Consider the following 15,509-nt stretch of genomic DNA (forward strand, 5'->3'; position numbering starts at 1 on the left):
ATAAAAATATAAAAAAATAGAAGACAATAAAAAGGAAAACGAATATTGAACAAATGTTTTTTTTAAATTAAAAAAGAATTAAAAATTGATGAAGGACAAAACGAAAAGGAAAAACAATTAAAAATGGATGAGAAAAAAAAAAGATTTTTATAAACGAATAGGAAAAAGAATTGAAAATTGATGACAGAAAAAGATTTAAAAGATCGAAGAGGAAAAACAATTAAAAATGGATGAAAAGGAAAACGAAGAGGAAAACATAATTTAAAAATGGATGAAAAAATAAACTTTAAAAAAAAACGAAAAGGAAAACAATTAAAAATGGATAAAGAAAAAGGTTTTTAAAACAACGAAGAGCATGAAAGAATTAAAAATAAGGAGAGTAAATAAACAAACAAGCGAAGATAACCTAAATAACAAGATAAATAACACACAAACGCATTTCTTTAAATTTTTTATCAAATGTGATGGCTTATCTTGTTTTATTTGTATTAATCGGACTACTTTTCTCATCTTGATTTTTAGTTTTTACAACCTGTCAACCGTTATGAAAATAACACTCAAGATGAGAAACAGTTGTCCATCTCAAAATTTCAGACACATGTTTATATCTCGTCATTGTATTTGCATTCTCTCCAGAAAGTTAAACACAACGTCAAGCCTAGGTTTGATAAAAATGTTTCGGGGGAACAAATTGCATTCGAACTTGAAACACCCAGGATTTAAGTCTGTGTTGTCAACCACTTAGCCACCGGTGTTCTCAATCTTAGATCTTCTTATTACTATATTATTCTGACAACAGAATATTCTTTTCATTGTTTTGATTCTTAAGCATATATCCGACACAGTAAGATACACTTAATCAATAGAAGATTACATCAGTCTATATAAAAACATATAAGATATTAACGGATATATACTCAAGAGTCAAAACAATAAAAAGAATATGCTGTTGTCACAGCCAACAACTTCAGAGTAACTAGATTTTAATGAACTGAAGGGGTAACTATATTTTTCACATAACCTGACATGAAGATATACTTTTTCCCCTACAAATAAACCCTGACTAAATATTCAAAATCAGCCCAAATCAGATCTCGTCGATATGGTTAACCTACACTGGCTTTTACGAAGAATATCGCACCTTTTCCAAGTGAGTTTGTCTCAAGTAACAGCAAGAAGCTAGATACTCCATCATACTATATTAATTCTTGTCCTGGTAGTCAGTAAAATCAAGTGACCACAAGAAAGATATGATATAACATATTTTAATGGTCGATTCAAGAGAGAAAATTATATTCTCAACTATTTTACCAACTCAGTGTTTGAAGACAACTTTAACGGGACATTCGAAAATCTATGCATCTCATATAATCAGGTGTTAGTGCTAGAAAGGGGGCTCTTGATTTCTGAAGATTTCGAATGAAATAAAATCAAACAAACAAAGGTGCTAACAAAAGCAAAGAAAATGAATTTATTCATGTAAGTACGAGGGGCGTGCAATAAGTAATGCCCCTGGCCCACTTCCAGTTGTCTGATCTAGCTAAAATTTTGCATGTGCAATGATTTATATCTCTACGGTTCTGTGGAAAATTACAGCTCTGAACTAATTGTGGTTTCTATTTTACAGGTGTTTGAACTGAGTCAGGTGTGAAATGGAGCCTGTTGAATGTCGAACAGTGATCCGGTTTTTGTATTTGAAAGGACGCACACCACGGGAGACTTTTGATGAAATGAAAGAAACTTATGATGATAATGCCCCATCATAGGACCTTGTAAAACGCTGGCATCGTGAATTCAAACATGGCCGGAAGTCAGTGAAAACAGCTCCCAGACCTGGTCGCCCACCTTCTGCCATTGATGAGGCGTCTGTCCGTCAAGTTGAGGCTGCTATTTTGGAAGATCGGCGTATTACTATTCGCCAAATAGCCAAAGATGTCAAGATTAGTACAGGTTCTGTGGAAACTATCCTTCATGACCATTTGCATATGCATAAGGTGTCTGCCAGATAGATTCCCAGGTTGCTTACACCATTCCTGAAGCGAGAACGCGTCGAGTGCTCGAAAATGAATTTGGAGATGTGCCTAGAAGATGAGTCAAAGCTTTTCAAAAGATTGATTACACAGGATGAAACCTGGATCCATCACTATGACCCAGATGCCAACTCCCAGTCAATGCAGTGGAAGTACTTGGACTCACCACCTCCAAAGACGGCAAGGGTGCAGCCCTTCGCTGGCAAGGTCATGCTCACAGTCTTCTGGTACCAGGACGGAATAGTGATGACAGATTTCCTGGCAAAGGGTACCACAATTACAGGAGCCTATTATGCTTCACTTTTGAGGAAATTAAGGGAAACTATCAAAATCAAGAGGCGGAGCAAGATCAGCAAAGGTAACCTCCTCCTGCAGGACAACACTCCGTTCCACAACTCGCATGTCGCCAGATCAGAAGCATCAATTTCAATTGATGCCAGATGGGCATCAGAGCGTTGATGATGTAAAGATAGAAGCTTGGTTTTTAATGAATTAAAAGTAACCAGCCACTTCTTTCCCCATTGTACCACGTGCTCCAGATCAGAGGAGAGAGAATCAGAGAGAAATTGGTCTTTTATGTGCTACCATAGATGGTAATGTCGTCAGCATTGTGTGATTGGTTATTCAGATCTCGTTATTTTCTTTACCTCCTTTCAAGTAGGTTAGGCACAAGGTCAGGTGTGAGTGCAATGAAAGTGTTTCTGTGATACAAACTGGATTCGAACTCGACACTGTTAAGGTTTCAGTCTGTGTCGTTAACCACTTAGACACTGTCATCTTCAATGTTCAAAGCTTGTTATTACCTTTATAGCAATTAGGTTTTAATGGGTCGGGTCTAACTATATGTTGTCATAACCATAAACAACAAGAAATTTGGAGAGGTGACATAAATCAAGCACAGGAAAGATGTCAAAGTCCTAACCCGGATATAAGACACCCGAATATAAGAAAACGATATAAAAAAGGTTTTCTCTGGTGCCAAATTAGAGCCTGTATTAATGTACAGTGTAACCCGGATCTAAGAACCCATATATACGTGTAACCCGGATATAAGATAAGGTGAGTACGCGAAGATTTCTCTTATATCCGGGTTATATTGTATAAGCTGTTGTCATAACAATCAGATCAGAAATTAATATAAATTCTATTCGGAACCAGTTAATTCGCACATGTCTATATGTATGCTAATGTTCGACACAAATATAAATGGAAATGTTAGTATTTATATGAAATAATTTTCTGTGGAGTAAAAATGCAGATTCCTCTATATGCATCTCTCATCTAAAACAAGCGATCATATTTAAAATCTTTAGGGATTTTTATTATATATTATTAACACTTTTTGTTAGTATCGTTTCACATTCAAATGGCTTTTACGATCGTAAGTTGTAAACTGATACTTCGATATGAGAGTTGATTCAATCTCCGATCCTAACGAAAATTTGTTAAACATTTTTCTCATTATAATGTTTACGTGGTGTCATTTTGAAGGTAAACGACTTTATGTGAATTTTCGTGCTTCCTTACCCATAGATTTCATTCCTCGTCTTATCCAAATCAATATGTTAGGATAACATTTAGTCTAAGTTGTTTTCACCCGAATGTGGCCGACTTCAATATTAACAGGCGTAAGACAACTATTATGACTATAGTGAGACGGAGAATAATAAAAGATCAACAAATACTCGTCTACCTACAACAGCTGCCAACAATTTCACTTACTCTCTATCTGCGCCTAAAACTAAACAAAATGCCAGTGGAACACAATACAAAGTAATGATAAACTGATTTTAATTTTAAATTAGAATTCTACTTGATATGATTTTCTAATTTTGATAATTATGTTTGCATGATATAAAAAGGTTTTCCTGTTAATTTATTTAGAACTGTGTTTTCTACTTCTGCCTTATCTATATATCTATGAATATAAGAATGCGTGTGAGGAGAATTCTCAACCTCTATACTCAACAAATGTTTCATCTGCAGACTTGAATTTTGGTATATAAGAGATTCAGATAAATGAACAACTTTTTAATTGGTTTCCATCCTAAAAAAATGGCTGCTAAGTGGTTAAAATTGAAAAATTGGTACGTGGGGGGAGGGTCATCAGATGTTTATCTGTTTGTCAACTTCTTCATGAATGCGCATGCGTGATTCGTTAACGTGACATATTCCTTATGCTAAGAATAAGTAAGTTCGAAAACACTTAAAAGCCGTGTCAGTCTGGCCTAACGGTTATCGTAGTTGACCCACTGTCTTTAGGTTTTGGTTTCAATCTCAGCTCGAATATGTTTTTACTTACATAATGTGAACTGTTTTTTTTTTTTTAAAAAAACATAATACGCGCATGCACATGTCTCCGTTTCTTTCCTTTTTTATTTTACTTCATTTTTTTAAGGAATTTAATGTTACGTTTAATACTTACGGTATTTGTGTTTATAAAAAATAAGAAATTTACATTAATAAAATACTAATGGGTATTTTACGACCGGGCAACGCCAGAGGGCTGCTAGTATATCTATAAAAGTAGGAATGTTTGTAAGAGGACAATTTACAACCTATAAACTCAACGAATTTTTAAGGCTAAGAGTATGTGTATATTCATCTCCCAGTCCTGGATATGACCTTAAACTATATCCGATGGTGAGGCCCCAGCTTGCGGGCTTTGGGGAGTGTGGAGCCACCCTTCAATTGTCATTGATCCCAGGTCCATTCTGACCCGGAGTGGTAGTACCTGTTAGGGTCTTAACTATGGGCTGAATAGAAATCCTGGCGCAGAGGGAGTAGGCTAGGACCAGCGTGCAATATTTCAACAAAGAAACATGGTGAATTTTTTTTTTTTACACGATGGTCACCACTTATCAAGGCCCAGAAGCCACTCAGGGATAAGGGTTATTGCAAGTACAGTACGTTAGTGTGGAGATTTGATGAAGTGTTTAATTAGGGGGCGCTTCATTGGGAATTTGTTAACCTTAGACTTGAAGACATCCAAGTTGTAGTCAGGTGGGCAGCAGGCACACGGAACAGAGTTCCACAGGCGTGCAGTTCTAAGAAAGAAGCTTTGTTCGTGGAATCCATGTTTTGATATAGGCACAGATAAAGAGTGGGGAAATTTTCACAGTGGATTCAGCTAGACGAGTGTTTTTCGTGAAAGAGTGGCGAGAGGAGACCAGAGATTGGAGTTCAGTCGAGCAACGTCTCTTCTGTGGGAGAGAGGTTGCAGGGTAGAGAAAAGAGCATCCCCCACTACGCCACGAAGTCTATTTTGTACTCTGCCAAGGCAGGATAGGCTGTTTTTAGCAGCTCCTGCCCAGATATGGCAACAGTATTCCATCCTTGGACGTACTTGGCTTTTATATAGATAGATAATTGCATCAGTAGTGAGATATCTTCTGGAGCGGTAGAAGGATCCCACCATCTTTCCAGCGTCCTTGGCTACAGACTTGATGTACGTGTTCCATTTCAGATCAGGAGTAAAGGACAAACCCAGAAGCTTGTCAAAACACGGGGCTTCTCCTAGACGAGAGCCATCCATTTCGATTGATGACAGATGGGGATCAGAGCGTTGATGATGTAAGGATAGGAGTTTGGTTTTAGATGCATTAAAGGTAACCAGCCATGTCTTCCCCCACTGAACCACGCGCTCGAGATCAGAGGAGAGAAAATCAGAGAGAACTTTGTCATTTACAGCCTTTGATGTGTTGCCGTAGATGGTCGTGTCATCAGCATAGATGTCAACGAATGATTTAACTATGTGTTTAGGGAGGTCATTGATATAGATCAGGAAGAGAGTTGGGCTCAAGATTGACCCCTGAGAGACTCCTGCATTAATACTGCAAGCCTCTGATTTTTGTCCATCGACCACTTCTCTTATGAGCCTATCGGAGAGAAATGATTTAATGATTGAGAAAACATTTCCAGTTATACCGTAGCTGGAAATCTTGTGAAGTAGGCCTTATGCCATACCTTGTCGAAGGCCTTTGATATGTCAAGAGCAATAGCCCTAGAAAGGAAGCCTTTGTCAAGAGATTCACTTAGACGATTTTTTCTGCTGAGGTGGTTTACTATTTCTCTATTTAATATGGATTCCAGCAACTTACTCATAACACACAGGAGGCGTATTGGTCTGTACTGAGAGGGAGATGACTTATCACCTGAATTCTTAAATATGGGGCATATTGATGAGGTTTTCAAGGGAGTCGGAAAGCACTTCTTAAGGCAATGCTTAAACAGTTTCGTAAGTATGGGAGCAAGTTCTGGTTGATGCTTTTTTAACACTATAATTGGGATGCCGTCGGGGCCAGTTGCTTTACTAGAATCAAGGTTCTTGATTAGCTTGGCGACCTCATGCACAGATATTTGTATGTTACCTAGCGTGTTCTGTATTATAGGAGGAAATATGGGGAGTTGATGGCCTTCGTCGCATGGGGTAGAATTAGCTGCAAAGTTCTTGGCAAATAGTTTGGCCTTGTCTGATGCTGACGAGATGACCTCTGGTCCATTGATAATGGTTGGAATAGAACGCACACTTCCGTTCAGGATCCTATTTGTTATTTGCCAAAACTGGTGGGAACCAAACCGCTGATCAGCTACTTTTGATTTAACAGACTGGGCATATAGCTCTCTTGCATTTTTATTACTCTTTTACGGTGGTTGCTGGCGTTCCTGAAAGCAGCTTTAGTCTCAGTGCATCTATTACGTTGGTAGTTATGGAAAAAGTGATTTCTGTGCGCGATGGCAGCAGCACATTCTGGGGAGAACCATGGCTGACTGTTAAGTTTTTGTTGGAATATTTTAGATGGTATGAATTGGTCTATGCCTACAATTAACCATTCGGTCAGATCTGATACTATAGAGCACACATCCTTTTTAAACATGGAATGCAGAGGTAAATCAGATATGAATGTACGGAAGCTGTCCCAGTCAGCCATAGAGTATCGGTATACAGTACGGTGGAGGGGTACGTCTACGAACTTATTATAGATCATTTTTATCTTAACTGATACGACGGAGTGGTCGGAGGATCCTAGAGGAGAATGAATGGAACATGAACATAGCTCAGCGGAAGTTGAGAGAAAAAGGTCTAGGAGGCTTGCATATTAACCAGTAGTATCGGGCACACGGGTGGGTTCGCGAACAATCTGAGTGACGTCATAAGCAATGGCAAAATCATGACAAAACCTCCCTTCGTCGTCTGTCTTATGTGAATGGGCCAGCCATTCCACGTTATGGACGTTGAAGTCACCACAGATGTGGATGTTAGCCGAGGGATATGCAGACAGGATGTGGTCTAAGAAAAATAAAAGATATCAGAAATATAACCGAAGATTACTGATAGTTTTTTGGAGGAGAAATGTTCATTTCATCTTTTGGCACCTTCATCAACCAAGATTGGATTTAACAAGTATTATTTCTTTGTTGGCAGAATAATAACCCTTAGATAATGTCGTGTCCCCATTTGTATATTAAATGTTATATGTTGAACTGTATTGTATGTCACACACACACACACACACACATACACACATACCCACACACACAAACAAACACAAATACACACACACACACATACAAGGAACAATTAGGAACAATATCGTGAAGTATCTTATCTAGTCTTGGGGAAGTACCATTTCTTGACAAGCTTCTGGGACTGACCTTTACTCCTGATCTGAAATGGAACACATCCATCAAATCTGTCCTCAAGATCGCTGGGAAAATGGTTGGATCACTCGACCGCTTCAGTAAATATCTCACTGTCGATGTAATCCTCTATTTGTCTAAGAGCCAGGTACGCCTTAAAATTGAGTAATGCCGTCACGTCTGGGTAGGAGCTACTCGGCGCACCCTCTTCCTCCCTGATAGAGTTCTTATAAGCCTAGTAGGTGATGCTTGTATTTGATCTATCGTTATTTTCATGGCAAGTGCTCGACTAAAATCCAATCTATGGTCCCCTTTCCAAACTTTCACAGGAACACTCGACTAGCTACAACCACTATATATGATATCCCCCACTCTCTAACGGTATCTTAATCTAAACGCAGATTCCATGAACAAAGCTTCTTTCCCAGAACTGTCCGCCTGTGAAACACTGTTCTGCTGGCCTGCTTCCCGGTTGAATACAACATAGCAGCCTTCAAATCCAATGTAAGCAAGTTTTCGTTGAGCCGTCCATATAAATAATCAAATTCTACCCAATTTGCACGAATAACGATTACTGCACTACCACCTCACATTCATTAACCCTTATCCTCGAGTGGCATTCGGGCCTTGATTAGTGGTGTCTCCCCAGTAAAAAAAAAACAAAAACGACTTTATTTGCGCAGGACGTCCTTAAATAGCAATGTTGACGTCATACTATATTTTATCTTATTCTTACATTGAAAATTATAAACAATCAGAAAAGAAAATGATAATATGAAATTCAGTGCATGAAAAAGAGCACATCCATTTCCGTGCAACGTTATATATGAACCTAATAACATTAAAATGTATATCATTTGATTAAGCATGACATATTTTGTGATGAAATTAATTTTTATTGAAGTCTACTGGATAAACGATTATTGAATCAGTCAGCCATTGTGTTTATACAGAAACAAAAATTATTGATTTTAAACATAAATGTTAGTATTAATTTTATCAGAGTTGATTTATAAAACTGAGGCTAAATTTTATCTGATCTTGGAAAATATTGTGACGTTGATGCCAAACTGTAACTTGCGAAACGGTAAAATAAACGATATCTTTTCCTTTTTGTACTACGACATGAAATTTCAAATACATTTCGGTAAATTCATTGATCCAGATCCAAACTGTGAACCTCTTATTAAGATTTCAATATTCTTTGTTCATGCCTAAAATTTTCAGGTAGATTCTATTTTTTTTTAATTAGACCTAAATAACAATGCATTTCATAAATCGATATTTGTTTCTGCCTAGTGTTGTTATTATTATTATTATTATTATTATTATTATTATTATTATTATTATTATTATTATTATTAGTGTCCTTTGCAATAAAAAGAATACTTATTCCAGCACGGGGGGGGGGTGAATTGGTAAAATGGAGATATTTTTCAGTTATGACATAAAAACAATTTATGTTATGCTGTATAGAATAGATCTTTCTTGCCCAGGATCAATATCTGTTTGTACTAATAGATAATGGGAGATCATGATTGCTAACATTAGTAAAAGTTCGAATACTGATACTACTATTGCTGCTGCTGCTGCTGCTGCTGATGATGATGATGATGATGATGATGATGATGATGATGATGATGATGATGATGATGATTGACTTATTGTTTTTTTGCTGTTGTTACAATACATTTATGTGGGTGACTTAACTAGTGTGGATAGCATTTATTTTTAATTCGGTTATATTTCGAAAATTCGCAAGATCACACTGTCTGGGGTGTCATTGATTAATCAGCCCATTGTAGGCATGGTAAAAACAGCAAACTGAAATCGGATGTAGGCTTACGTCATTAAAAGAAGAAGATGAGATTTATTAAAATAATAATCAGTAACTAGTGAGAGGCCACGTTTAACAGATACGATATGGGACAAAACAAATAAGAGCAGTCGACCTTACTATCGAATCCGATGTTAATATATATCTGACCTCTGATGAAAGACAATACGTTTAAAACACTAAAATAATAAAGTTGAACTTTTATTCAACGAGAAAAATGTTGTCAGCTATCAGAGAAGTCGATACTACACGCCACCATCACTAGACAGTTCCAATCACGACTAGACGGTATGGAATTGATGGAAGTTCAGAATCAGTGAAGAATCACCACTGTTCTGCAAAGTCATAAAAAAACGGATAATTTTTTGTTTAATAATGAAAATTTTTATTATGTTTTCAAGGAGAAGCTTCCTCAGCCATGTCAAACCACTAAGAACATCTCAGACAAAGAGATAAAAGTACAGCTGTAGATCTGACGGCTAGAGAATGTCCTTTTTTCCTACTGACATAAGCCTCTCCCTCTTCTGGAGCCTTACCTACGGGTTTAGCAACATTCTGATTCTAGTAGAAAACACTCAACCGCCGTCTAAACTAACCTAACCATCCATTATTTCTTCGGTAGAATACTGTACAAGTACTTTATTTCTAATTTAAAATGAATATACTCTATGATTTTATGTAGTTTACTGTTGTGCTAACTTTTCTGGATGTCACGCGTAAGAGTTCGTTTGCTTTTTTTTTTTTCATCTGGGTGCTATACTGAAGAAGTACCTTATTTCTTATTTAAAAGTCATACTACCCGAATATATTACGTGATTTTCGGATTTAATAAGTTTTGAGGACGTTACAAGTTAGATTTTCTTTGGGGCTTTTTTCAGTGAGTTCTTGCAAGTACCTTATTTCTTGGGTAGAATTAGAGAGGAAGACCATAACGTAGCACTGTCCAACTGGTACAGCTTGAAAGGAGTCTTGCATAATACAACGATAATGCAAAGGACTGCATATAAAAATGGGCATGTCCCGTTTGCACCTAACCTTTGCGTCGTTTTCTTTTTGTCCAATGTCTGTCTCCTTCAACGAAACATCTCACTTTTTACTTGTTTAATATTTAAATAAAAGAGTATAATAATCTCTCACGTTACCTACGCTATGTACTCGTCTCGTTTTGACAAACACCTCATTTTACCTCATATGAGTTAGAATTCAAGTGGATCCGTCAACCACAAAATGTATTTTGAATCAGATCGCTCCGTATTTACCTCGCTGCTATCGCTGAAAAATATGGTACAAGACTAGATAGATGGAAAGAATAAACCAGCAGACCTGGGGTGTCGCACTTTGGTCTCTTAAGTTTTGTCCGAACAACCATCGTCAGAATTCCTCAATGAGAGCGCCTCAAGCGGCAAGTTGTCAACTCTTTCCCGGGACGAGAAAGTGTGGCCTGGGATGGTGAACCACCTCCTAAAGATGAATAGAATAAATACTGCAGCCCGACGGATAAAAAGTCACCACGGTCACGATGACCCTGCTTTTCCTAATTCTTGACTAGTATGGTCATTTATCTCCCCCCATCCCACCCCCACTGCGGCAAGATGTGAAACAAGATCGGTAAAGGGAGATTTGAGAAGCCAGCGCTGCAGACGAGCAGCACTGGTCTGGTTAATCCTATCGGCATTCCCCTATAGGGACGTCTCAATAAACTAACTCCTTCTTAAAGATAGAAGGTAAAGCCTGGGATGGTGGACCCCCTAGAACTGCACAGAACTAGCAACATACAGGCGTCAAAGGGAAGAGGTTATGTTTAAAATGGTATATACTCTGTGGCCTTTGGCACCGAGATAATGAAAAACATTCTCTCTCGATTGACCTGATTGGGGTAAGAAAAGAGACAGACATGCACGCAGACAATATTCAAACATTACGCGATCAAATTTCTTTATTAACGTCTGAACTATTCACCTGTCAAGAATTCGTTTTGTAGATTAGAGTTAATAACATGAACATGAAATCCAGAAGCGTTATATAAAATCAGTACTGGCTTAGAAGCGGTTGGACTCTCTTTTCATGTCATAAAGGCATCACATGTTTTGAATTCTAACGACTTTATTTTGTTGAAATAAAAATGAATAAAAACATTATTTGAACCATTCACCAATAAAAACCATGTCATGACATACTTGAAGAACGTCGACGGTTACATTTTTTTTACATGGGGGTCACTACTTATCAAGGCCCGAAGGCCACTCAGGGATAAGAGTTATTGCGTGTACAGTAATCAATGAGATAGTATTGTAGTTATCATTAGTATTGGGGGTTTTGATAGAGTGTCTTACTTAAGGGGGCGGTTTGTCAGGAGTTTGTTTATGTTGGACTTCAAGACATCCAAGTTGTAGTCAGGTGGGAAACAGGCAAGCGGTAGAGAGTTCCACTGGCGTGCAGTTCTAAGAAAGAAGCTTTGCTCATGGAATTTAAGTTTGGATTTAGGCATAGATAAGGAATGGGGAAAATTATTGACAGTAGTTTCAGACAGTTGGGTGTTTATCGTGAAAGATTGGCGAAGGGGAATGAGAGATTGGAGTTCAGACGAGCACCTTCCATGGAAATAACGATAGAACAAAGACAAGCTCGCAACGTCTCTTCTGTGGGAGAGAGGTTGCAGGATAGAGAAAAGGGCATCCCCCACTAAGCCACGAAGTCTATTTTGTACTTTGTCAATGCAGGATAGGCTGTTTTTAGCAGCTCCTTCCCAGATGTAGCAGCAGTATTCCATCCTTGGACGTACTTGGCTTTTATATAGGTAGAGAATTGCATCAGGGGTTAGATATCTTCTGGAGCGGTAGAAGGATCCTACCATTTTCCCAGCGTCCTTGGCAACAGACCTGATGTACGTGTTTCATTTCAGATCAGGAGTAAAGGACAAACCCAGAAGCTTGTCAAAACACGGGGCTTCACCCAGACGAGAGCCATCCATTTCAATTGATGCCAGATGGGGATCAGAGCGTTAATGATGTAAAGATAGGAGTTTGGTTTTAGATGCATTAAAGGTAACCAGCCACAACTTCCCCCACTGTACCACGCGCTCAAGATCAGAGGAGAGAGAATCAGAGAGAACTTTGTCATTTACGGTCTTTGATGTGTTGCCGTAGATGGTCGTGTCATCAGCATAGATATCAACGAATGATTTAAGTATGTGTTTTGGGAGATCATTTATGTAGCTCAGGAAGAGAGTTGGGCCCAGGATGGACCCCTGAGGGACTCCAGCATTAACACTGGGCTTCTAATTTCTGCCCATCAACCACTACTCTTATGAACCTATCGGAGAGAAATGATTTAATGATTGAGAAAACATTTCCAGTTATACCGTAGCTGGAAATCTTGTGAAATAGGCGCTTATGCCATACCTTGTCGAAGGCCTTTGATATGTCAAGAGCAATTGCCCTAGAAAGGAAGCCTTTGTCAAGAGATTCACTAATCCTATGAGATATAACCGTTAGAACATCTGCTGTAGATCTTGCAGAGCGGAAACCATATTGCATGTCACTAAGAAGGTTGTTTCTCTTGAGGTGGTTGACTACTTCTTTATTTAATATGGATTCTAACAACTTACCCATGACACAGAGGAGACTTATTGGTCTGTACTGAGAGGGAGATGACTTTTCACTTGAATTCTTAAATATGGGGCATACTGATGAGGTTTTCCAGAGTGTTGGAAAGCACTTCTGTTTAAGGCAACGCTTAAACATTTTTGTAAGTATGGGGGCAAGTTCTGGTTGGAGCTTTTTCAGCACCCTAACTGGAATGCCGTCAGGGCCAGTTGCTTTACTGGAATCAAGGTTCTTGATTAGCTTGGCGACCTCGTGCACAGATATTTGTATGTTGCATGGTGTGTTGTCTGTTATAGGGGAAGATACGGGGAGTTGATGGCCTATGTCGCATAGAGTAGAATTGACTGCAAAGTTCTTGGCAAATAATCTGGCCTTGTCTGATGCTGACAAGATGACCTCAGGTCCATTGATGATGGTTGGGATAGAACGCACGTTTCTGTTTAGGATCCTGTTTGCTATTTGCCAAAACTGGTGAGGACCAAGCCGCTGCTCAGCTACTTTGGATTTAACGGACTGAGCATAGAGCTCTCTTGCATTTTTATTACTCTTTTACAGTGGTTGCTGACGTTCCTGAAAGCAGCGTTAGTTTCAGTACATCTATTACGTTGGTAGTTTTGGAAAAAGTGATTTCTGTGTGCGATGGCAGCAGCACATTCTGGGGAGAACCATGGCTGGCTGTTATGTTTTTGTTGGAAGTTTTTTGATGGTATGAATCTGTCTATGCCTACAATTAACCATTCGGTCAGGTCTGATACTATGGAGGACACGTCCTTTTTAAACATAGAATGTAAATGTAGAGCAGATATGAATGTACGGAAGCTATCCCAGTCAGCCTTAAATATATTAGATATACAGTACGGTGGAGAGGTACGTCTGAAGACTTATTACATTTCATTTTTATCTTAACTACTACAACAGAGTGGTCGGCGGATCCCAGAGGAGAATGAACGGAACATGAGCATAGCTCAGCGGAAGTTGTGATGAAAAGGTCTATAAGGCGTGCATACTGACCGTTAGTATCGGGCACACGGGTGGGTTCGTGAACAATCTGAGTGAGGTCATAGGCAGTGGCAAAATCATGACAGAACCTCCCCTCGTCATCGGTTTTATTTGAGTGGGTCAGCCATTCCACATTATGGACATTGAAGTCACCGACAACGTGAATGTTAGCCGAAGGATGAGCAGATAGGATGTTGTCAATTTTCTCAGATATGCTCCTAAAGATAGTAAGGGGGGGTCGATAGATGGCAAATATCAATGCAGTGGTGTAAGCTAGTGCAACCCGGAAAGCACATATAAGGTAAATTAGGGTCTTCTCTGGAGATATCCCTACCACATGGAAAGTTATCTTTGATGTAGGCACATATTCCATGCCCATGGTGATTTTGGGGGTCAGATTTAGATGTTAAGTTAGAGTATCCTTTAATTATGAATTCGTCTAGGGAAGTGATTGGCCCTATGCCAGTTTCACTTAGAAAGAATATGTGCGGTTTCGTCTCCTGTAATTGTTTTTCAACCTCTGGAAGGTTGGAACGTAGACTCCTGATGTTGGAGAAGGAGACCTCGTACTAGGGGTCTACGTTGAAGGAAGGGGTTCTAGGTTTATTAGTGTTTTTTTTTTTTTAGATTTGTCATGTTGAGGTTTTGGGATTTGTGGAGCAGGTCGGTAGACTTGGTTGGAGCAGGACAGAGAGAGAAAGTAGGAGAGAAAAAGCACATAATAAGGTAAAGCCGTAACAATTACTCACTATTATGGCATCGAGAGGCCCTACCAGAAACTACTGTATGGTCCAGAATCCATTCACCAAATGGCAATACAGCAGCCCGGGTACTTTTCACCTGCTGATAGGGCAGCCTCCTTAATAGTTAATCAAAGGTTCGGTCCCTGACTATCAGGCGGTTAACGTCAGCCCAGATGAAACGTTTACCTCCAGCACCCTTACTAGTGACATGACCACAAGGATAGACATAGAAACAGAAATTTTCCGACATCTCAGACTACTGTTTACAAAGTACTACCCACCTGGAAAGCAGCTTTTTCTTCACCCTTTGTCAGAAAAATCACTCATTGGAAATGAGAACTGAATGACAAAATAGGAGAAGCAAGAGTTACTGGAGCTGCCGATAACACATCAACATGCATTATCTACTCTCCATTTTAAAAAAGGGGGGAGGAAAGGTGAGAAGGACTTATTAATGTCTACTTAGTATAAGTCCGTTGCCCCATTCCCAGCTTAGGGTAGTACTTGAAGATAATTTCCCCTCCCATGTTAATGCATAGATACTGTTTGCCTTTATCTCATACGAGAATGTTGGACCATTCTAGCTACACCCCTTAATAAATAAGCTATAATGGAATTTTATCAAATTGAAAAAGTCTGGTTATTTTTAACTCGT

At 38.8% G+C, this 15,509-nt stretch overlaps 1 protein-coding gene across 1 annotated transcript in view; it reads right to left on the reverse strand.

Annotated features, from left to right (window-relative positions):
- LOC145283867 (solute carrier family 23 member 1-like) overlaps positions 1-15,509 on the reverse strand; it is a 114,270-nt gene that overhangs the window by 52,907 nt on the left and 45,854 nt on the right. The window lies entirely within an intron of this gene.

The sequence above is a fragment of the Euprymna scolopes genome, chromosome 8 (genome assembly GCF_053919585.1).
Source record: "Euprymna scolopes isolate OS-2025 chromosome 8, ASM5391958v1, whole genome shotgun sequence".
NCBI classification, from domain to species: Eukaryota; Metazoa; Mollusca; class Cephalopoda; order Sepiida; family Sepiolidae; genus Euprymna; species Euprymna scolopes.